Source organism: Neofelis nebulosa, chromosome 14 (genome assembly GCF_028018385.1).
Source record: "Neofelis nebulosa isolate mNeoNeb1 chromosome 14, mNeoNeb1.pri, whole genome shotgun sequence".
Lineage (NCBI taxonomy): Eukaryota > Metazoa > Chordata > Mammalia > Carnivora > Felidae > Neofelis > Neofelis nebulosa.
Window position 1 is genome coordinate 59,790,627 of NC_080795.1, and position 25,245 is coordinate 59,815,871.

Sequence of the window (25,245 nt, forward strand, 5' to 3'; positions counted from 1 at the left end):
TTATTTTAACAAGTGTGAGTTATCAGAGTTCGCATATCAAATTAAACCCAATGAATTCTGGACTTGTTTTAAATTTCAAGCCAGAGGCCCTAACTCCCTGCATTTCACTTGGCGGCTAGCCAGACTTAGTAATAAAGTGCTAAGCAGAAGACAGGAAATACTAGAGAAGTCGAACAATGTTATGACAATGTTTATAACTTTTACAGTCAGGCCTGGTTGCACATCTGCACAACATCAGGCTCTGGTCAGACCCGCAGAGAGGAAACCATTCCTTAGCTGGCAGCGTTTTGCTCCAGCCAGATGTTATCACTTTACTGGTATCTTTTCACCAAACAAACAAAAAAAATATATATGTATATTATATATTATATCATTACATTTCTGAGAAGGAAACGGGGGAGGGGAGGTCTCTTGTTTGGAAGAAACAGTACCTCAAATTAATTCTGTCCCATAATTGATTTCTTCTGATAGATCTAAAACGGTCCTCAGACAATGGCATCTTTCCCTTTGATGTGATAACGTTCAAACTGTTTTTTTTCATACGGGGGGGTGGGGGGGAAGCTTTGTTTGATGCCATAGTCTGAAATACAGAGGAACTTCCAAGTATCACGGCCTTGGCCTGCTTGGATAAGGCTCAGATGTCTGTAAAATTAGGCAGTCACCTGACAAGTATTTATATAAATGAGATGATATTAGTGGCGTTTCCTTGAGCACAGATGTAACATAAGAATTTATCATTTTAGTTGAAACTGAGGAAACTAATGTCTCTTTTACTTAAATCATTTCAAGAGCCTGACATATAAAATGTCGCATCACCATTAATAATGCTCTAGATAGATCAGTATGGGAATGCATTTGTAACAAACCTAGCCTAACATAAAACCAAACTGAACCAAAAAAGCTCAGTGGTCATTTGGAAATAGGATTAGCAATAATATAACTTCACGTGTCCTTCATCCCCAATTCCTAAAACCAAAGTTGGACATAGTCACACATCAATTCAGTGTTCACTGGCCAAAGAGAAAAACAGCATCAACCAAACAAAAATCCCCTCCACAATTTCAGATCTGTTTCTCAATTTCACTAATAGAAATGTCCATATTTGCGCGTGCGTGTGTGTGTGTATGTGTGAGAGAGAGGGGGGGAGGGAGAGAGGGAGGGAGAGAGAAAAAGAGAGAGAGAGAGAGAGAGAGCGAGAGAGAGAGAGAGAGCATATTTGTGTGGGCATGTTTGGTGTCTCAATGCACCTGTCCTACACCTGCCTTCAGACAATTTATCACAGGTCTCAGATACACCTGAAAACCAGTTCAAAATGGGAAACACATTGTCAGCTTCGCATCCCGGGAAAGCCACATCAATTTTATCAACAATAACTATGAAAGAAACCCATTAAAATGAACAAGGCTTTCAAAACACCTACAAGGAGCCATGTACCTACTGCAGGGTCAATTATAAGAGTGCCAATTTCCAAAGTACCCAAGCTATAAACCGGCAATGGATTTGGACGAATTTGGCTAGATAATACCTATGAATTGCTGTTTGCACTGGGATAATTTTTCTCGTGGTATATACATTTGGCCCTGCCCATACAAACATACTAGAAGCCTGTGAAGGAGAAAATACTTGAGAGGGAATTTATTCACTTGGCCATTCGACTGGAGTTAAGTTGAAATGGGGTGTTCAATCCAATGGTTCCCAAACTCCTGTTTATTACTGGTATCACCTTGGTTACTTTCAAAAAGCAAATTCCTGGGTTTCATCTCTAGGTCAGGGATTCTATAATGGTATGCTGGAATCTACAGGATATTGGGCACTACCTGCCTGCTTTTAAACCTCCCCACCCCCCAAAATTTGCATTGTGTGTGTATTTACATTTGGCCTGAGATGCACCACACAGCACATCTGCTGGACTGAGCAGTGCTGCTGTGCCAATTATATATTCAATATTTTGAATATGGTGCTGGGTAGAGCCATTCAAATTGGCTGGCCTAATTCAAATAGTTTTCTAGTAATGTTTTGAATTATTCCTCTTGTACTACTGTACTTCCATGCTATGATTGTTTGTCTTTTCAGTTTTTCAAGTTTTTTGGCTTTTATGCAAAGTAGGCACCACTGTGTATAAGTTGTTTTGACATATTTAATTCCACAAGAGAGTTCTAACCACCAGTTCTTTCATCAGCATCCACACCACTGCAATGATAGAATGCTCTATTGCTTACTATTTTTCTCAGAGCACAAGATACTGATGGTCGATTAATCTCAATCTGCTGCACTCAACAGTGATGTTACTATCACTGTACTTTGATGGATTGAATTATTTGTAAATCCTGTAACACTCCTCATTAATTAACTCTATGGATTAGAAGTTTGCCGAGTTAAATTTCATTTTGTCCTTTTCATGAAATTCACAGAATTAGCTTGAAATAAACAATCTTTTCAAATAAGAATTCAACATAACAGGGTAAAGACATTAAGAGATACTGCTTTCTAAAAATTGTTACGACTTATGAAATCTTTCATAACACAAACATGTCACCTTAAAACTCTGTATACTTTAAAAACATATTCCTGGGGCACCTGGGTGGCTCAGTTAAGTGTCTGACTCTTCTTGGCTCAGGTCATGATCTCACATTTCGTGGGATGAAGTCCCATGTCAGGCTCTGTGTCTGGGATTCTCTCTCTCTCTGTCCCTCTCTTGCTCTCTCAAAAATAAATAAACTTAAAAAAATATTACCCTTCCCCCAACTTTCATTATAATCCATTACTAGATTATTGGTTGAGATGTAAGTGACGTCTCTGTAGGCTTTAGGCTTCCAGATAGTATGTGGATTTTGTTTTTCTTTTTAAGAAAACTTATATCTCGATCAAATTAAACACCATCATTTGCTCCAAGTTCTTTTGTGTTTTTCAAGGGCTCAAGAATTCATTCTAAGCTTGAATGATGCAAAAGGTCTGTTGGTATTTTCACATTACTTTCTTGTGTATATATAATAAAACATACAATATTCTTTATAGTTGTTCTTACTGCCCAACTCTACAATAGTCTAATTTAATGGGCACAAACTGCAACAAAGGCAAAACAAATTTAAGTGACTATAAAAATGCAATGCCTGCATCCAGCCTTCATTGAACATGAGATGTCTTACAGTGTTCCTCTGTAAGACACTTTGTCCAGGTAACCTGAGAGGTTATGAGTCAGTAACAGGAGGTTCATGTTTTAATATTTAATAGACCTAGCATGTATTACCTAATAATGGAAGCTATTATTTATGAGTGCATGTTAATTTTTTAGCTTATACACATTGTTCCTGTGGTTTCCAAACTTTTTGTATCAGTGAAGCCCTTTTTTCAAACTCGCATGGGTGCCTAAGACCTATAATTAGTACAAGTGAAGCTGTTAAGGGAGAAGGTCCGATGGATTCTCGGGGCTCCACTGGGCTTGCACAATTCAGGAAGTTTGGGGAATCCTTGCTGAACACTAATGCATTATTAACAAACTTAAATGGGGGAAACTGAACTCATCTTCAAGACCCTGAAACAGAGCTGAGAGACAGAATAATATATCTAGCAAGTTTCAAATCTGGCTTTTTTCTTTTGTTCTCCAAGGCCAGAATTCTTTTTTGTAAGCCATATGGCTTCTTTTTGAGAGAGAAAAATACTTTCTTTCACAGTTTGTAATACATGGGCAATGTATTTTTACAAGCAACTGCAAATTTTTCTAGATTAAAAATGAGGCAACCTATGATGAACTTCTTCTGTATATATCCTATTTGATTCCAGCTGACCTGGAATTATACACTTTAACTTCTCAAGGTATTACTCCATTACTCTGGAAGTTTTACCCCTTCCTTTTTCTTAAAATTTTTATTTTTTTAATTTTTTTATTTGTTTTATTTCACAGAGAGAGCATGAGTGAGGGAGAGGGGCAGAAGGAAAGGAGGAGAGGGGAGAGAGAGAGAATGAGAGAGAGAGAGAGAGAGAGAGAGAGAGAGAGAGAAAGAGAGAGAGAGAGAGAGAGAGAGAGAGAGAGAAAGAGAAGAGAATCCTAAGCAGGCTCCATACTCAGTGCAGAGCCTGTTGCAGGGCTTGATCCTATGATCCTGAGATCATGACCCACACTGAAATCAAGAGTTGGATGCTCAACTGACAAAGTCACCCAGGCCCCAGTTCCTGTTTTTCTTGATAATTCAGGTTTGATAATGTTTTTGTTCCTAAATTCTTACTCTGATCTGGCACTTGAATTGTACTCTAAATATTTAATTAACCTATAGTATATTGTTAACTTTTAAAGATTTTATTTATTTTTTAAGTATACTCTACACCCAACATGGGGCTCAAACTCACAACCCCGAGATCAAGAGTCGTATGTTCTACCAACTGAGCTAGCCAGGTACCCCACATATTGTTAACTTTAAAAAATTTGTTAATGTTTATTCATTTTATTTTTTGAAACAGTGAGAGGGAGAGAGAGAGAGAGAGAGAGAGAAACAGAGCGTGAGCAGGAGAGGGGCAGAGAGAGAGGGAGACACAGAATCACAGAATCTGAAGCGGGCTCCAGGCTCTGAGCTGTCAGCACAGAGCCCAACACAGGGCTTGAACTCATGAACTGCGAGATCACGACCTGAGCCAAAGTTGGACACTTAAACTGACCGAGACACCCAGGCACCCCACATATTGTTAACTTTTAAAAATGAATTCTTTAAATAAAAATTTATAGGATTCAAATCAATGATAGCCAGGGATTAAGAAACAGAACCAAAATATTTTAGAAATGAAGTGAATTTAAAATCTTCTCCCAAACTACTCACTTTGGCTAAGGCCATCTTAAAATTTATACATTGAAGGGGCACCTGGGTGGCTCAGTCAGTTAAGTGTCCGATTCTTGATTTCAGCTCAGGTTATGATCTCACGATTTGTGAGTCTGAGCCCTGCCTTGGGCTCTGCTCTGGCAACACAGAGCCTGCTTGGGGTTCTCTCTCTCCCACTCTCTCTCTGCCCCTCTCCTGCTCACACAGTCTCAAAATAAATAAATTAACTTAAGAAAAAAAATTTACACATTGAAAAATTGTCTGGAGTATTTCTCAGTGTATTTAGATGTAAGCAAATCATAAAGAAATAATAAAATATATGGCTCCTCTATTTTATTTCTCAAGCAAACTCACAGGCACAACATGGGCACACGTTTTCTTTCTTTGATATAATAAAATCCTCATCATTTTAGATCATTTGAGTGTAAATTTATTAAGAAGTTTGCTATGAAAATGACTTTGCAAAATCTTAATTATAAAATACATGGACATACATATTTTTAAGAAGTGTTCTGTTCAAATCAGTGCAATCCAGCATCTAGTAATGAGCAAACTTATTTGCCCATTTAACAAGTGTTTACTGAGGGTTTATGAACTGTCGTATGAGCTGGGGACAGAACAGGGAACAGTTAAGACAAAAATTCTTGCTTTAATTCTAGTGGGGGCAAAAAATGAACCAAATACAGTAGAGAAAACAGAAATGAATAAAACACTGTTGTCCTAAAAGAGAGAGAGCACAGTGTGTACCTAAATAGTATTAATGCAAAGAAAAGGAAGTGGTTAATTTAGACTGATTAGATAAAATACAGTAGTAAAGGTATAGAACTTAGGTTGATTCAAACTAAAATACAGTTAGCTTTACCTTAAAGATTAAAGAAGAAAACAAAAACAAAACTAGAAGAGTACTGACGCTGGCCCAAACTCAGTGTTTACAAAGATGGGAATGGTGAGCAGTGCTCTGATTGCCCAACAGAAAAGACTTTAGTGATTGCTGAAGCTGGAAGGACTGTGAACTGGAACCCAAAGGAGGAGGTGGGTGAAGAGTGCTGAATGGTTAAGAGCGCTGGTGTGGATTACTCCAAGCAAGGAGAGCAATTCAGGGGCTCTGTGCGGGGTCTAAAGCAATCCTGTTTGTGCATTAGGCATGGACGTTTGTGGGAAGTCTGGATTATGAATTGGAGAAGTAAAAACTGCAGCCTCTTTAGGAAGTCTATGGGGTTCTGATGACTAAGCAATGACAGAGACAACTGAAAGGAGGGGTAAATTCAAGAGAAATCTTGGCACCACATGAGATCACGTGACTTTTAGTTCCTGTTCAGCCCTGATGCTCAGTGAGTGGATGTGAGGAAATGGAAGGGAGACCGTCAAAGACAAGGTTCCCTAGGGGATATGATTTGGTAAGTTAACAGAATGGCTCGCAGAAGGCAGGAGGTTGTGCTCTTGGACTGTTTATAGTGTTCCAAAAATAGACATGCTAGCAAAGCTCAGATTCTGTTTTGTAAATGGTATATGGCATATTTGAATCTAGATCTCTCTTAAATGAGTATTTAGTTTAATTGAAAGGAAATACAATTAGTGTAGTCTTCTTAATATACACAGTGCACTTCTGTGGGTGTCAGATGTGAGCAGACAGGATTGGATGCTTCATGCTGATGGCCCTTCATTCCCAACAGGCTATGTTTCTAGTCAATAATGTTGCTACCCCTTCAATTCAAATTTTAACAATACACATGTAGAAAATTACTCAGATGTGACTGAAACCACGAGTAATTACTCATTTACTGCACATTTAGGAACACAGAACTTAGAGCTTAGAGAAGCTGTTTTGAAAGAGCAGAGTATTGATTAATTATGGAAGACATCTATAAAAATTCTATTTTAAATTAAAATTATTCATGGAGAATTGAAAACTTTCACCGTGAAAAAAGACATCCTTTCAAAACTAGGTTTAAATTCTATCTTTAAAAGCTAACACCATTAAATTAATTGTGAAGGCTAGCATTTTTAATATATGGAATTGTTCATGCAGGCTTATGCTTTTCTAATCATATATTAATTGAAGCTAACTGTTCAAAATAAAACCTAGTTTTGGTGTTATCCAATGAGTAGATAAAATTAACTTGTAATTTACGATAAACAAATAGTTAATAAACTAAGATCCTAAAAAATTCTTAAATACCCATCCATTGCTTTATTTACATTTTACCTTACTGAAATTTTTCTTCATGGTAAAAAAATAAAACTTTAGGGCAATGTAAGGTAAAATACCAACAGATGTGAATTGTGAAAAGGGAAGAACCTAACACACTCTAAGAAGAGTTAGATATATTCTATGAAAACCTAAAAAAGCCTTAAAACCTCACTGTGAATAAAAGCAATTAATTAATTTGTTGATAACTGGTCCTCCAAATGGATTTCAACTCATTTTGAATCTTGGTCAAAAGCAGTACTTTCTCATTAAAGGTATGGATTCACAGATTAAAAATAAATTTTGCTCACATGTCTTCTTAGTTTTAAATTTTAGGTTTTTTTTTGTAACCAATTCATATTTGATGAGAGCTTGCACTGCACTGTATTTCCCAAAGTTCCAACTGGTGATACATCTAAGTCGGCTCCCTATTCACCTAGGTTTTGAGCCATTCTTCTAAGAGGATCAAGATCAACAACCCCAGAACCACAACAGGGTAAGCGAATTATATAATTTTCTTACCCATAATAATGGTTTTGTAGAATGACAAAGTTAAATGAAAACCAAGTGAGATGATAAAACTATGATCCCCAAAGACTAGTATATTAGATTGTTGATTTAGTGATCTTTTAAGTGGAACTGCCTGCCTGAATTTCTGAATTGTGAACAGGTGTTTAGGTGTGCAGAATTCTTACTGATTTTAATGGAGTCACACTATGAAATCCCTTTACACTACTTTGATTGTTTCCCATATGTAGAGCATAATCAAATTCAGACCACCGAAGTTATCCACATGTCTCTGAAGCTAGGATTTTGTCAGCATATTGAATTATACAAATGGATAACCATGTCTTTTCTGTAGATTAGCTGAGTAAGTAAAAGTTGTGCAAGAAGGGGGTCAATCATATACAGACTTTTAAAAAAATGATACATGTGTAATACAAAATTTTGCATATAATATACATGTAATATGTATTTCAATAACATAACAGTGAGTTCTTTTCAAGGACATTAGCTACCCATTAATAATTAGATTTTTAATGTTTGTTTGTTTAGAGGACAGTGGGGGCAGAAAGAATGGGAAAAAGAATTCTAAGCAGGGTCTACGCCCAGTGCAGAGTCCAATGGGGGGCCCCATCTCATGACTTTGAGATCAGGACCTGAACTGAAATCAGGAATTTGACGCTTAGCCGACTGAGCCACCCAGGTGTCCCAATAATTAGATTTTTCTTAATTATTGGAAAGATATTGAGCAAGGAGGGACTCTTGTCTCATTTGCTTACTGAAATATCTCCAGTGCCTAAAACAGTGTCCCATGCATAGGACGTGTCCAATAAATGTCTTATAAATGAATGAATTGCAAATAACCCATCCTTAAATATAATCACCTGCTCAGTTAAATTTATGATCAGACTGCATATTAACAATATAATTCTATTTTTTTGAAATATTACTATCTTAGTTTATCTAGTACATAAATCAACAACACACACACACACACACAATCCATAGCAGATTCAATATGATTATCTTATTGAAAGTTCAGTGTGAAAAGTCTATCATATGGTTAAGGTTGGTATTTGAACCTTAACTTCAAGTTCTTCTGGACTTAAAACCAAAAATCAGATTTTCTTTTTGTATATAACCCTAGAGTTTGTAAAACTTCAACATTATATATTTTTTTAATTTTCATATAATAAAATGCATTGAAATTACATTTACTAGAGAAAGAACATTATTTTAGAACAGAATTTTGCTAGTAGATTGCAAGAACAACACATTGGTGGCAGGATCGTTAAAGGAGCCACTCATGTGATCTAGAAACTTGAGCTTTTTTCTTAGAGTCAAGCCTTAGAACCAAGTAAATCCTTACAACCAACACCATGATTATTCACTTTCTACAAGCTTCAAAACTCATTTTACTCAGATAAAGGTCTAAGAAGCAGTTTGGATAATTAATTTTTCTACCACCTGCCCCTCTACCCTCTGAAACCTTTGTAGGATGCATTTATTCAAGCAACACCACCCATTTATCGATCACCTATTATATGCTTCGCCCTGGGCACACACAATGAGTAAGAGACAGTACCCGATATGAATATGTTTATCTTGTGGTTGAAACGAAATTATGTAACAAGTATTTTAGAAATGGCCAAATAAGTCTAGCTACAGATGTATCTACAATACAACAGTATTAGCGTAGTGGTTAACAGGAGAGTGGTTAATAGCTTTGTCCGAGAGGTTCACTGAATGCTTTATAGTCCCACAAACAGAAGAGTGATAAAGACTGAATAAGTAGTCCTGGCTGAATTCTCTCTGCATGTTATAATATACAATGAAAAATCTAGGAATTCTAGGTAGTATCAGATCATTCAAAGACTATTGATTATTAACTCCTGATGTTTCAGGTAATGTACCAAAAGCTTTACATGTATGAAGGATAGATGGATGAAAAACACATATATACATACATACATAGGTAGATAGGTGATGGGTAGTTCTAGATAGAGCATCAATTATATATTTTGTTAAGGCAATTAATAGTTTGTATTATAATTATTTGTTTACACAGATGCTTTCCCTCTAAAGACCATGAATCCCTTGTGAACACGGTCTTATTCATCTGTGTGTCCCCAGAAACACCTAAGGTTCCTTTCCCATGGTAGGCATTCCATAAAGGTTTCTTGAACTAATGAACACCTAAACCAACAATCTTTGTGGCATCTCTCAAGTCAATTAATATTTTATACCTCAGATTTTCTCAGTCTAGTTGGCCTCTAAGGGCCTTTTGCGTTAAAAAATATGATAAAGGGGGCGCCTGGGTGGCGCAGTCGGTTAGGCGTCCGACTTCAGCCAGGTCACGATCTCGCGGTCCGTGAGTTCGAGCCCCGCGTCAGGCTCTGGGCTGATGGCTCGGAGCCTGGAGCCTGTTTCCGATTCTGTGTCTCCCTCTCTCTCTGCCCCTCCCCCGTTCATGCTCTGTCTCTCTCTGTCCCAAAAATAAAATTTAAAAAAGTTGAAAAAAAAAATATGATAAAGTTTTCCCTCAAAGTTCTATATTAACTGATTTCTACAAACCTCACCTATAGGGGTAAGAAAGAAATATAGTGGTTTCAAGATATGAATAAAAGCTGCCTGTACATCCTTTATGCTTGAACCTATCCATTCCAGAGTCACAAAATGTTCACTGATTGCCTATAGGTCAATATCTATTTTATGTTCCTGAATTTTTTTAAATTAGTAATTATTTCAAACACACCAACATAAAAATAACATAATGAAAGCACAATCTAACAGATTCTAACCTTAAAGCAAACAAACAATGTGCACCACAAATAAACCAAAGTCACTATCAATGGAGAAGAAGCTTCCTGTTTACCTGTTTCCAATACTTTTCTTCTTTCTCCTCTCCAAGAAGTAACTACTATCCTACTCCTTTCCTATACCAAAAGAGCAAAGCCTACAGCCAGGTGTGAATGAAATTCATAATGAGGGTATTCTGAAGCAACATGATCTCACTCTCAAAACGTCAACACCCTGGGTCGTCGCTACCGATCTCCAAGGAACAAGATGGTTCCCAAGCAACTCCGGTGCATGGAGAAGATGGCAGAAAGATCTCTGCAGACAATCTAGCAGCTGCCTGGGTAGTAAAATCATTGTGACCACCATCACCCCTTCATATGAGGGCTTCAACCAGTAGATTGACATAGTGGTCACGAGCTGGGGCTTGCAGCCATTGCTGTTGTGTTGTGACCTTGAGCACGTTCCTTAACCTCTACTGAGCATCAGTCGTGTCATCTATAAAATGAAGATGACAAATGTGTTTACCTCACAGAGTTATTCGGATTCAGTGAATTAGTGCATGGAGGATGCTTCCCAGAGTACCTGGCACATAGTTGAATATACAATTAATGTTTAAAGTTATTAAATTCTAGGACCACAAACAAAATTTTTATAAAAGGAAGTGTTATTTCCTCCCATCACCTTCAGAATCCTACCAGAGGCATGTGCCTCCTCAGAAAAGAAAGCACACTTCTGGAAAATACACTAATCATTAGAAATCATGTTCTGTAGTCATCTGACCATATGGATAGTAAAATGTGAAAGGCCAGGAAATCTTGCTTCTAATCTCTGTTCATTTATTCAGTGCCCTTCTTGAGCAGCACCTAGTACACATGAGTCAGTGTAGTGTGCACTAGGGATACGGGGGGATGAAACCATGGAGGACACAACCGCCAACAATCCTATTTCAAACACATAATTGCATCAAAATTTGGCTAACGGTAGGATCCTTCGTTTGCTCTCACAAAATGTTTACTCTTTCTTAGCCTCAACCTTCTCATTCATAAAATAAGTGCAGTAACACTTGCCGTCTCTCCTTCATGTTGCTGTGAGCTTAAATAAAACCATTTGTATAGCACCCTCTGTGAAAGCCGAGACATCATCTGAAGAAAAGTGTTCATGATATTGACACTTTGGCTTGGTTGCTGAGATACGTTCACTTCTAAATATTCTCAAGTCTTTCCAGGCAGGGAATGAATCGTGGGAGCTCTGTGTTTCAAAGCTTAGGTAGAAACCTATGTGACAACCACAATCTCCCTCACATGGACTGACCGTATGTGCCTGAAAACAATGCTGGATATAGAAATTACATTATAACCAATTTGAAAACCGAGGAAAAGAAATGCTCATTCTTTTCTGATAAATTTAACTATTTTATCTTTATAGGAAGAGTGAAATGAAAAGTAATGTCTTTTGCCACCCTCCTCATAAATTCTGTCTAAATTCCTAGACACAACAATGACAGAATTCATGTAAATACTCCTAACCTTAAAGGTCAGATTTGGGGACCTCATGGAGTGGTGCAAGGGAGTCTGGCCAGCTGCTGACCACACTCAGTGGATGAAACCAAATATCCATCTCCAGGCTGGCTAGCCTGGAAGCCCTGATTATAGGAACTACCCACTTTGCTAAAAAGGAGTAGGTTATTAAAAGTGTTCCACTGATTGCAAGCTATCAATTATTCAGAATCATTTAATTGTGAAACAGTTTAAAATTTTAAAACCACTTAATAAATTAATACTGTAAAAAAGGGAATATTCCTCAGCCTGAATATTCAATTTCAGTTTTCCTTATTTCAGAAGTGGCTTCCCTTAGTAGCAACGTAGTACTACTGACAGCTCACAAAGTACATGTTTTAGATTTTGTTCCAAAGCTAATATTTTAATAAAATATATAATATAACAAATATAACATTGAAATAAATTATATCCATCTTTCTATAAATTAGTTTATAGACTGATCTTAAGTACCTTGCTCTCCAATTTGGCGTTTTAAACATTTAAATGGCTTGCACGTGCTCCATACTTTGCCTCTTCTATGTCGTTAACCTTGACAGCTGTTTATTATAAAAGGCAAAATTACCAAATAGTTGTCCTGATATGTTTTTTGTACTTCTGAGTCGGCTAGGTCATTAATTCTCAATTAATAAAACAGTAAAATCCTAGTAATAGACCATAGAATTTCCTACTTTTAATTAAACTTATTCTTGTTTATTTCCCCCATTATATCACCCTATCATATAATCCAAATGCTTTGTCCACCCTGGCGATCAATTTAACTATAGTGGTATGATTTTCTGGTTTTGACTCCATACAAACTGCTAGGATGTTGGGTCAAATGTTCCATAACCTACTTATCTCTGGTTATTTTTAGATAAAATTTAGCAGAAAAATTCAAAAATTATAATGATGGATTTACATCAGAGCTGCAATATAATTGCACGCAACCTATTAGGAACCCATTTGAACTCTGATAGAGTGGTTCATTATTTGTGGATGTCTGACAAGAGCACAATATTCTCAGCAATATTTTATATGATATAAAAGGTTAGGTTTGAAAAATTAGCATCACAAATGTCACATTTACTTCCAGCAGGAAATGTGCAACAATATGTGACAATACTGAATAAAATGTTGAAACATGTTTTCCTTTTGTTTTACTTTACTCATTTTTGTAATACAACACTGGTTACTGGAAAATGCCTTACAGCTTTATTCAAAACACATGTTCAAAGATTTGAATGAAAAAACTTTGACTCTCTCTGGAACATCTAACCGATATATCATTTGTGAGCTTTAAATTTTTTCTTACTGTCAGGAACACTTTTATGTCTTTAAGATTTATTTAAACTAGTTTATTATATAATGAAGCTTGTCAGATCATAGGAACAAAGTCAAACAAGATGGGCTATATCAAAGTATAACATTTAACATATAGATTTAAGTATACATATCAAGTACAATGCAATCAAGCAAAGTTTAATCTGAAAATGCAAATGTTTCAGATTATTAAAGCCACATCTGTCCTTTGAAGCACAATTTGGACTGTTTATCAAAAAGCTATGTGTAATTATTCTCTCCCACCCTAGACTTGGTAACAACAGATTTCTTTTCTTAAGAACTTTTCAATTTCGCTTTAGAGCTGGGGTTTTAAAGACTTAACCACCAAAGAATATAAGATCACAAATGGAAAATTAAAAATCTTTACAATGTGTCCTATTATAATTGCAATGGTTTGTTGTTGGTAAATTGGGATAATATTTCAAAAGGCATTTCTCTAGGGTTTAAGAAAAATTCTAAATGCTTTTGGAAATCAATTCAATGTAGTCCTAGCTTCAAAAATGTGGGCTTAAACACATTATTAAAATTTTTCAATATAAAGTTTTACAATACATTTGGCTTTCTCGGCCTTGGCCAACAGAGACCATCAAAGCAGCAGTTTAGCTGGTAAAGTGTGGCTCTGAACCCTTCAGAGAAACTAGGACAGAACTTTGAGTTCTATGTCCCTGAAGTTCTCAATCTCTCCCTCCCTCTCTCTCTCTTTGTGTTTCTTTTATGTGATATATATATATATATATATATATATATATATACACACACACACACACACACACACACACATATATGGCTCTGTTGTTTTATGTGATATATATATATACATATACATATATACACATATATGGCTCTGTTGTATTCTCTAATATACATCCATTGACCTAATATATACACACATATATATAAAACAGAAAAGATTTGTAACCAATCATCAGTAACATTACTACATCTGAACTTCTGGGAATAAAATGAGTTGTTCCAATGTTATTCTAGAACAGACCTAGTTTCTGTGTGAAGGTATGATCTAGTATTGCACACATAAGAACTGAGTATGACACAGAAGCTTTGGTTACTCACAAAATCTACTTAAAGATGAGAGCTCCATGTATCTTCGATTATAAAGGCTCACATGTATGACAGTCTTGTTACAATAAAGCAATACTTTATAAAATTAATTGGCATCTCTGACACCTATTACGGCAAAGTTTAAAAATTAAATATGTATCCTTAAGCTGAAGAAATAATTGGGAAGTTCACGGCACTCAGGGATGGAGCTCCATTGCTTGTGACTCTGGATCCTTAAGGCCACCTCTACAAACATAGCAGATGTAATCACAGCACACACTGCCCACGAAAGGTTGAGAACTCAGAACTGCTAAAACTATAAACTCTATACACTGCTTCCTCGATAATTCGGGTTTAATGTATGAATTCTAATCTGGCTTCAGTAATCAACAAGGGAGAGAAGCAAAAGGGTGGCCTGAAGGAGCTTCTGCCTCACCTCTTAGACTTTTTAAAAATGGAGGTAGTAGTACCTCTGTGATCCCACAGGCAAAGGAAACAAGAATGCTTGCTAGAGGACTGTGCTAGTTTTCTTCTTAAGAAAATGGGGTCAGCGATGTGACTGAAAGGATGATTCTGTAATACCATAAACACTGCCATCATATAGTAGGAAAAGTAGATTGTTGACAAAGGCAACAGAGGTGAGTGCTTTATTTCCTTTCTCTTAACGTTTGTGAGTTTCAGGATTTTTCTGAAACCTGAACGTGGAGTCTTCAAAATCATGAAAGGGCCGCTAAGGAAACACAGTCTAGTTTCCAAACAGGAGAAGCAGTATGTTGGAGAGCTTGAGTCCTAGGAAACATCCGAAATCATAAAACCCTCTTAGATACTGGAGCTGCCACAGGGCAATGGGGTAAGGGGGGAACGGGGCTCAGGAGAGGTGGCTGAGGGCTGAATTAACCTGCAGGTTTAGCAGTGACTGCTCTCTTCCCTTCCCTTCTATTTTGCAAATGCCCAGAGGCATTTCTGCAGTGGAACATCTTGCAAATTCTAAAAATAAAGTAATAAAGTTTGATTCCTCAACTTTCACAATATTTTGACAGATTCTTCCAACTTTAATTTCCTTTTGGTAATGGTAGTATGATTTGCATTATGTTACATTGCTTCATTTTACCATAAAAAAATTCATCTCTAGAGAACTGCTCTGAAATTATGCACTACTTTCATAGACCTCCCCTCAGAATTGAACAAAAATAATTTTCTCATTGTAATCTTATATCGTAATGGTAAGATCTTACTGTAGACCCGTATTTGAAGCCAGGTTTGAATTTTCTTAAAGAAATTTTGAATGACAGCCCTCTAACAGGTTCTTATTTCCCCTCCCCAAATCATTTACATAAAAGAAATGACCAGAACTGATTTATTTAAAATCTGGAGAAGTTACAAAAAGAAACACAAAAATCAAATCACTGTCAGTGTTACTTGCTTCCCTCATATAGCGAGGTGGGGTCTTTTTTGCGTGCCTGTTGGGGAGGGGTGGGGAGGAGAGCAGCTCAGGCACATGGAGGGAGGATACAGTGGTGAGCACAACATTTATTAAACCTGCTCTGTGACAGAAAACTGCTCCAGAAAAACACTGCCTTGCTAGGAGATCAGCAGTACAGAGGCTCTACCAGAGAAACCTCTTGAAAGAAAGGAGTTTGGTGGCTTTTTCTAAAAATAAACAAACGAATCCCGCCAAAAAATAAATAAATCAATAAATCCCATCAATATTCCTAATGTACCTTTTGTTACACAAATAAAGCCCATTTACTCGGAACTTTTTTATGATCTGAATTGATCTATGTGTATCAGAGACTCAAGACAGAGTTAGTGACACTAAAGGGTGTAACAGATAGGAAAGGGGAGAGACGGGAATGTGGTAGCTGGCAGGCTCTAAAGTCACTCAGGGAGGGAAATAAGACCGATGTCCAACAGGATAGGAAAGCGGCCTGAAACACAAAATTTCTTATCATTACTCTCACCTCACTAGGTGAATAAGCCCAAGCTTCCAGCACACCTAAATCTTGTCTGCTACCTAAGAAAGAAGTGTAATCACTTTTCCCCAGGCTGATCAGAGCTGAACTTATTCCTCCGAATGAAGGAAAATCTCTGTAACACTGGGTGCAACGGAGATGGGAGCCAAGCACAGCCCCGCCTTACAAGATGAGAATTACTGACCATCTGCCTCCATGGCGGACACTTTCTAGAGCTTTCTTGCCCACAGAAATTCCCCACAAAAGATGCCGCCACTACCTGCGATCACACCCTTTGTTGATGAGAAGTGACAAATCAGAGCACTATTTTTATTTCTGAGTTTTAATTTCCAAAATACGAATGCCACAATTATTCATGTAACTGTAACTCATCAAGATCCGCATATATATTTTTCAATTCATGTTTTAAAATAGTCAACTTTCAATTATCTTCAAAGGATCAGATGTCCTGCAGTTTATTTCTGACAAATCATCCATTTTATTGTTTCTGACGTTGTTACCAACTCTGCTTAATTAAACGTTTATTTACACAAATGGGATATTTGCTTAATCTAACCCAGGATTTTAGGAGGGAGAAATGCTTTAGGAATAAAAACAATTTCCTTTGCGCCTATGAACGACTAGTACATTCTACATGAATGCTGACTCCCAGAACGAAGTGGTGGAGGTCGTGTTAAAGTTGATTAGAAGGACAGGGTGGAAAAAGTAGGCAGTGTTTTCAGACTTTCACGAGACACTTATTAACTATGTGGTTACTGTGTCTGAGTTAGGGAGAATTTTCAGATTAGAGACACTCTCCAATGAACAATAAAACACCCTTGCCAAGGCTAAATAGAAGGGACTTTGAAAAGTTTCTTACATCTAAACAGCACAAAAGTGAACAGTGGAACAGAGCTGCTACCTTGCTAGCCCATGGAGAGGGCATGTATACAGATGTAACAAAGGGATATACATAGTCCATTACTTGTTTGCTTCAAAGTCATCAGATTTTACTTAACATACACACACGCGTGCGCACATGCTGAACCAAACAAAACTCCCATTTGACAAGATGAAACAGTGTGAAGTGGCCTAAGATTCTTATTCACAGTTGCATAACAGGCTCCTTGATCTGCAATATGCTTGGCAGCAACAGCAAGAACAGATATTGTGCAAGTTACAAATTAACTAGAACATCATTAACCAGTGCTAAGAAGACAGTGCCTGGTGTTGTCTTCAGTAAATTGGCTATTTGAGGAAAAACTTTTTCCTAGCTATGCCTTTGCCCATAATGCCCCAGTGAATATGGCCACAATCATATTATCACTTCTCTTCCAAAGAATATCAATCGGTTAAAAAAAAAAAAAAATCAACCGCTACACCACATCAATGCTACCCACTGGCTATAGACCTAGTTCAGTTCCTTTGAAAGCTTCTGGACAAAATACATTTCTCAATTAATTTCATAAAATACTATTACTGAAACCAGACTGAATATTTCCACGTCCAGCCTTGTAAAGGCTTTGGTCACTGATAGCTTGACTATCTCTATGATTGGGAGACAAGGCCAGGATTTTAAAGGATGGTATCTCTTTACTCTTTGTTTCCCTAGGCACAAGAAATATAAACTTCAAGAACTTTTTAAGGACTTCTCATTTATGTATCCTCCTTTTTCTTTTTCTAGTAGCATTATTAGGGTTTCTACTGGCAGAGTGAAACGTTTTATGGGTCACCAATCTTAAATTACATGTGCTACAATGTCCTTTCCAATATTTGACTGAGATGTTTAATGAGAAATAATACCATGCAACAATTAAAATAATTGTATGCAAGATTTGATCGCTACCCAAATCTGAAAACAAGGAATTGTTTACTTATTCTTGTATGGCATTTATTTAAACGTTATGATGCATGCTTTTACATATTAAGAATATAATTACACATGTTGATATACAATTCCATAAAAGATGGTTGTTTAATTATAGCCTTGTCTGTGAATGTTATATATATTGGTGTGTTATTATAATCAGACATTTGTTTAGTTTCTAAAAAAATAAGTGCTTTGTCTGGCTAATGTAGTTTTATCTAAAATATTTTAACATTAGCCACTGAAATGGAAGCTCTTTTTATTAATTATGATAGCAATATATACATTATACAAAATGTAAACAAATACAACCAAATGGGTAATAGGTGGCTACCAAATTAAAGTTAATAACTAACATATATCTATGGCTCATATTCTCTGTGCCGAAGATGAGAAAATGCATTAGGTTTTATTACTCTGCATTCTGGGGAAGTTCCTTTAATTTTGTATCTTAGATGATTTCACAGATATTAAGGATTCCATTAGATGAAGTTGATCTTCAGCCAGTTTCTAACTTTTCAGAGTTTATTTCTGGGCAGAGAATCTTTGCTTTAAATGTGGGCAGCAGTTGTCTCCATAACCTAATGCTCTGCTTTTAGGATGAACACGAATATCCCACAAAGACTTGGCTGATTTGTGCTATGCCCAGAATGCATTAGTGTATTTGTTTGCAGAGCACGAGGCAAGATCACTGGAAGTCAGGTCAGCGCAATGTTTCAATACATATCTTTCTAATCCTCAGAGCTCTAGGGCATGCACTATACACAATCTCCCTTTTAGATACTGTGGATCTTTCCTTCGTGCTTCTTCAGATATTTAGAGGAGAGGTGAAGAAAAAGCAAAGCATCTTTAATTAAAGCATTCAAAATGATACCTGACCTTTCACTTTTGTTGACCAAATGGTTTATGCTTTTTTCAATCACTACCATCTATCATCCTTAATTAGCATCTACCCAATAAAACAGCTCACTTCTGAAGTATATTAATTACTGTTTTACGACTTTGGTTCCTATTATCTTAGCTGTACAGCAACAACTATAAAAAGCGTGGCATTTCCCTGCACAAAGGGGCAGTATATGTTACGTGTGATTCATGTAAGTTACATTAATATTTAGAAGAGCGGTCTGGAATAAGCTGCGTGTTCTAACTTCATGCCCTAAGGAGTTATTTCAATTTTCAGCACTAGAAATAAGTCTTTCTGGGAGAGACTAGGGAGCAAAACTTTCTGCTATGGGAATTTCAAGATCATTCAAGTTATGAGTGGCAAATCCAAACAATAAAGGAAGACACTAGGTTTAGAAGAAATATTCTGTTCTATAAATTTTGTAACCACAGTATGCAGGGGAAACTCCCTTTCATATATTTGTGTATAATACAGAGAACTGAGAGTCATTTCACTGTTAGTTTCTAAGTAAATGACTTTTAATTATTTTCATGATTTGGTCATGTGGCATCCTGTAAATAATAAAATTTTCTGTAGAATTTACTGAAAATTATTCATGATGGATTGTTATGAGTTTAATATTACAAGATGTTACTAAAAAAACAAAAAAAATTCCGGCAGCCTTAGGAAAATAAATGTAGCCAGAAAGAAAAGAGAAGAGAAGAGAAGAGAGGAGAAGAGAAGACAAGAGAAGAGAAGAAAAGGAAAGGAGGAGGAAATAAGCGAGGGAGGGAGAGAGGAAAGAAGGAAGGAAGGAAAGAAAGAAAAGAAAGAAAGAGGAAGGAGAATAAGTTGAAAAATTTTAAATTACTGAAACTTCTCAGAATTCACAAAATGTATGAAAGGAAAAAATTCTTAGAGTCTGATTTATTTCCATCACTATACAATTATAATGATAGAAAGGACCTCAGGTCTGTTTCTTGACTTTGTTTAGGACCATAAATAAATCCACTGAGCCATGAAAACATACTCTGGGACGGATGGATGGAAGGAAAGGATGAAGAGAAGAATTTCTAGAGGAAGGAAATTCACAGCACTTTGCAAAAGCTTTTTCTAATGATAGAGACTATAATAAAACTGGCTTGTGCACTTCTCTCTCTCACACTGCAATTTAAATCTTTCTCTTGTTCCATCATCAGTGAGAAGAGAGAACAGTTTTTTACTGCCTCTTCGAGTAGTGAAAAGTATCTTTATTTTAGGAGGTCCACTAGTGAGCAGAAATAATACAGTGTGCAATGGCGTGCTAAACTAATCAGCACCCAGATTTCACTTATCAACATATTATGAGCAATAAAATTATTTCTGCAATTTATATATGGAGAATCAAGGCAAATTTTAAATTTCAAGAAAGGAAAATTTAAAGAAGTAAAAAAAAAAATATGAGGGAGCAGAGTGTTTTTAAAGCCATGCATGTGGATCTAGTCATTTATTTAAAAGGCTAGAGATAGGAATTCTGTCTGCCCGTACCTTGTAAATGTTGTAGACCATAATGGTGTAGGCTCTGGGCACTAAGAAAACAATAATAATAATGGCTTTCCAGATTCAAAAGGAAATTAAAATTAAGTGTAGAATGAACTTGCTTTCTTCCTGAATTAAATATGGAAAGCTAAAGACAATAACGTTTTACTGCACAACTTCTTAAACTCTAAGTGCATAAAGCAGAGGATTAAGTGAAAAATCAGGTTCATAAAAAAATGCATAAATGGTATTTAAAAGAGCGCCATAACAAAAGCATTATTTTATGAACTTTTCTTGCCATAAAACACAAGTTTAGTCATGTACTGGTTATAAAGTCAGCATAATTTGAGTAACTTCTAGGGATAATAGCAAGTCTTTTAGAATGTTTTTGGTTTCTGTTCATTATAAAGAAAACACACACACACACATGCATGTACACACACACACACACACCTTCACATCTTCCTTCCTTGTGAAACTTAGATCACTTTGCTTTTACAATTAGTTGGTACCAACTTGAAATTCTTGGAAACTACCATACGTGCATAAGCACTTTTAATGTACTGCAACAAAAGCATAATAGGGTCCAGGAAATTGGAAAAGAAAGCACTTTGGTCTTAAATAATGCCATGGTAATGGTAATATAGTGAATATGTAATTTTTTTTGAAAAACCCAACCATTTTTCCACGATTCTGCTATTTCCAGTTTACATTCAGTCACAGTTGTACACTTCAGCAGTGCTAGCTCAATAATTCTCATCTATTACCAGGAGTGTACCTAATAAATAAAGCACTCTGAAATTATTCCATGTAATACTTCATACTGTTAATTACTATTAAAAAATAGCCCCCTATCTCCTATCTGGAAGGAATTCTACATATCCCACTTTCCCCACATTTACTATCAATGATATGCTCTATTTTATAGCATAATGAACTTGAAACATAGTTTGAAAAAAAGAAAAAAAAAAGAAAATGACACAAACTTGCACATCTTTAATTATAAAATATGCCTTACCACAAGGGATGGATGTTCAGAAAATATGCAGAAAAAATATTTTTATTTGCTTAAGCACAGGAAATATGCATAAACTGTGAACCTGATTCATAAGCAACTACAAAACAAGTGTTGACAATATTGAACTCAAATTGGCACTAGTAATTACCACAATGACATTTCAGAGAAGGAATTCTTTCCCTCAGAAGCGTGGCCGCTCCCACCACTGAAGTTTGTCCAACTAATCAACCTTCTATTCAATGTATAGCCTGTGGTTCCACTTTTGCCTCAGAGCATCTATTTTTGAAGAGAATCATATTGTAACAAACAAGTAATTCTAATTAAAAATGCTAGGAAGAGCTAGGCAGAAATTTAGTTTCTGCCTAACCAGCAAACAGTAGTTCTTGGTTTATATATACTTTGCAATTCTAGGTCCTCAATATTTGCACAAAACTATGAATTTTCATAAATGTTTGAGCTTCAAAAGGACCAACATGATCAAGCAAAAGAGAGATTCATAAAAATATTGGGAGCTGCAGCTAAAACAAAGATGCCCCTGATTCCCATCCAAAGTCTTAACAAGGAATGAAAAACATTATCCTCTGCTTCTGAAAAGGTCCTCAAAATAAAGTTCAAAAACCATTTATCAAACTTACATGCTTACTTTTGACTGTAGCTAATACTGTAAATAAAATAATTCTTTCACATGCTCACATTTTTCAAAAATACAATTATAGCCATATAAAGAAAAATCCTATCATTAAGTAACTTTAAATTCCATAGTCCCTGTTACAGAAGCAGTAATAAGTTGTGCTGAGTACAGTTTCCATAGCCTATCATAGGTTAAAAAAGTAAAAAAACACTTGAGTGGATTATGAGAGAGTCGTGACACAGAAATATCAAGATGTTATTTACCATTTCCAGAAATGGTACTGGGGGAAAGATTTTCAAAAATTAGGGGGAAAACATAAAACTTGGAAGATTAATCCAGTTATAATATATTAAAAAATAAGAACTAAGGAATGTAATCTCTGAGCATAAAATAGAGATGTTCCAGCAGCTACCGATAGTCTATGGTAATATTCAAATAACCATGCATCATTAGTGCTCTGGGGGGAGTAGGGTTCCTTTATATCTTGCAGAGGCTCCCCAGTGTGTGTGTGTGTGTGTGTGTGTGTGTGTGTGTGTGTGTGTGTGTACATATTTATTTTTGAGAGAGAGAGAGACAGAGTGTGAGTGGGAGAGAGAGAGAGAGATTGAGAGAGAGAGAGAGAGAGAGAGAGAGAGAGAGGCAGAATCCAAAGCAGGCTCCAGGCTCTGAGCTGTCAGCACAGAGCCCAATGCAGGGCTTGAACTCCTAAACTGTGAGATCATGACCTGAGCTGAAGTCAGATGCCTAACTGATTGAGCCACCCAGGTGCCCCAATGTTTTTTTTTTTTTTTTTGAGAGAAAGTGAGTGGGGAAGGTGCGGAGTGAGAGAAAGAGAGAGAGAGAGAGAGAGAGAGAGAGAGAGAGAGAGAGAGAGAGGCAGAGGATCCAAAGCATGTTCCACACTGACAGGACAGAGCGAGATGAGGGGCTCAAATTCATGAACCACGAAATCATGACCTAAGCCAATAACTGGACGTGCAACTGACTGAGCCACCCAGGTGTCCCATAAGCTTCTCTCAACTACTTCTTCACAGTTGATTAGAAACTCTAACAGAAGACCGAGTTCCACCACAGACGGGAATTTCTAACCTCCAATAGGTTCAGTGTTGTAGACACACTGATGCTTCACTAGCTCAGACCCCAAGTTTTAGAACCAGGTCAAATCTTTTGAGTTTAAAATAACCACCCTCCACTCCCAAGGCTCAGAGTTCCATAGTAGTAAAGTTCCACTAGAACATGGCCTCTCTTTTCTATCTCTGTATCCTTTGTCTTTATGTCATAGAGCAAATACTCAGCAGGCAGTAAAATCATACTACTGAGATTGTTTCTTCAATCTACTTTTTTTACTCACTTAATGTCGTATCATGTCAATAAATATAAAGCAATCTACATTGTCCTCTTCATGTGTTATTTGCATAGTTATCCACAGTGGATTTAGCCAAGTCGATGCTATCCCATGTTTCCAATGCTTCTAATCTTCCTCCACCCCTCCTTTTTGTCTTTCCTCTTGTCTCCTCTCCTTTCTCTAAGGTGAACAATATGTGATGAGCATCCACACGTTATCTCTTTTGACGAATTACTAGAATTCTTGCTATATTTCTAGCAATGTATGCTGATTTAAAATTCTACTATGTATTATCCAATTGACATCCAGGAAGATATACCAATTTATATCATCAAAGTGCTCTCTAGCCCATACTCATGCAATGTGGTAGAAAAAACAGAATTCCATTTTTATTCAAGTATATATTCCTTTTATTAATAACAAGGTTAAAACTCAATACGCTTATTTATTGGTCATCCGTATTTCTTATTTTCTTGAATTTGACTCAGTTTTAGTGCCATGTATCCATTTTTGAGGAAAAATGTTTAAAACACATTGTAAATTGAATCATAAAGATTGAAGATATTACATTAGACTAGGAATATTGCATTCCCTTTTGTACTGTTTACTTTACATATCTTTGGAGGTGGAACAGTTAGATATTCCACATAAACACAGTGGATGTGTTACAAAATTCTACTTGAAAAATGTCATTCAGGGATGCTCACAGTCCATGAGCCTGAGCCCTGCATCAGGTTCTGTGTTGATAGTATGAAGCCTGGTTGGGATTTTCTCTCTCTCTGTCCCTCCCCCACTCATTCTCTCTCTCTCTCTCTCTCTCTCTCTCTTCCTCTCAAAATAAATAAACTTAAAAAAATGTCATTCAGCTAACTGCTAAGAAACAATTTTTGAACATGTACTACATAGTGTATAAGGCACTACAAGGCACTGGTGTTTAGGGGGATAAAATAAGTAAGGTACAGTTTCCTGATTTGGGTTTATCTTCTCAAGTTGCCTAGAGAGGCAATTCTAAAAACTTAAGTATGACTCTTGATATAGTTAATAGATTTATTATTTCAAATAATAAATCCTCATCAGTTCAACAACTTCTAATTGAACACTTACCCAAGACAACAGGAAAATTAAACATTGATCTTGCCCTTGTGTAACTTGCAGTCTAGTGCAAGGGGCTCAACAGGACAGACAGAACTCTAATTCAGGTGTGAAAATATTTTTTATATTAAATATAATTTGTTATCAAATTGGTTTCCATACAACACCCAGTGCTCATCCCAACAGGTGCCCTCCTCAATGCCCATCACCCACTTTCCCCTCTCCCCCACCCCCCATTCAACCCTCAGTTTGTTCTTAGTATTTAAGAGTCTCTTATGGTTTGCCTCCCTCCCTCTCTGTAACTTTTCTCTCCCCTTCGCCTCTCCCATGGTCTTCTGTTAAGTTTCTCAGGATCCACGTAAGAGTGAAAACATATGGTATCCGTTTTTCTCTGTATGACTTATTTCACTTAGCATAATACCCTCCAATTCCATCCACATTGCCACAAATGGCCAGATTTCATTCCTTCTCATTGCCAAGTAGTATTCCATTGTGTATATAAACCATCTCTTTATCCATCTGTCAGTTGATGGACATTTAAGCTCTTTCCATAATTTGGCTATTGTTGAAAGTGCTGTTATAAACCGGGGTGCAAGTGCCCCTATGCATCAGCACTCCTGTAAGGTGGGAAAATATTGAGTTAAAGATTCCTTTGCATTGGAAAGGCTCTGTAAAGGGGATGGTATCCAGCCTGAGCTGACT

The 25,245-nt window shown here is 36.6% G+C and overlaps 1 protein-coding gene and 1 long non-coding RNA gene across 7 annotated transcripts in view; one reads left to right on the plus strand and one right to left on the minus strand.

The window, feature by feature from the left end:
• The window catches only part of TRPS1 (transcriptional repressor GATA binding 1), a 259,341-nt gene that overhangs the window by 44,703 nt on the left and 189,393 nt on the right, over positions 1-25,245 (minus strand). The gene's annotated exons all lie outside the window — the stretch shown is intronic.
• LOC131494463 (uncharacterized) overlaps positions 6,038-25,245 on the plus strand; it is a 30,699-nt gene continuing 11,491 nt past the window's right edge. The window contains exons 1-2 of the long non-coding RNA XR_009253416.1: positions 6,038-6,205; positions 7,437-7,492. This is a non-coding gene — a long non-coding RNA (uncharacterized LOC131494463). The remainder of the gene's footprint in view (positions 6,206-7,436; positions 7,493-25,245) is intronic.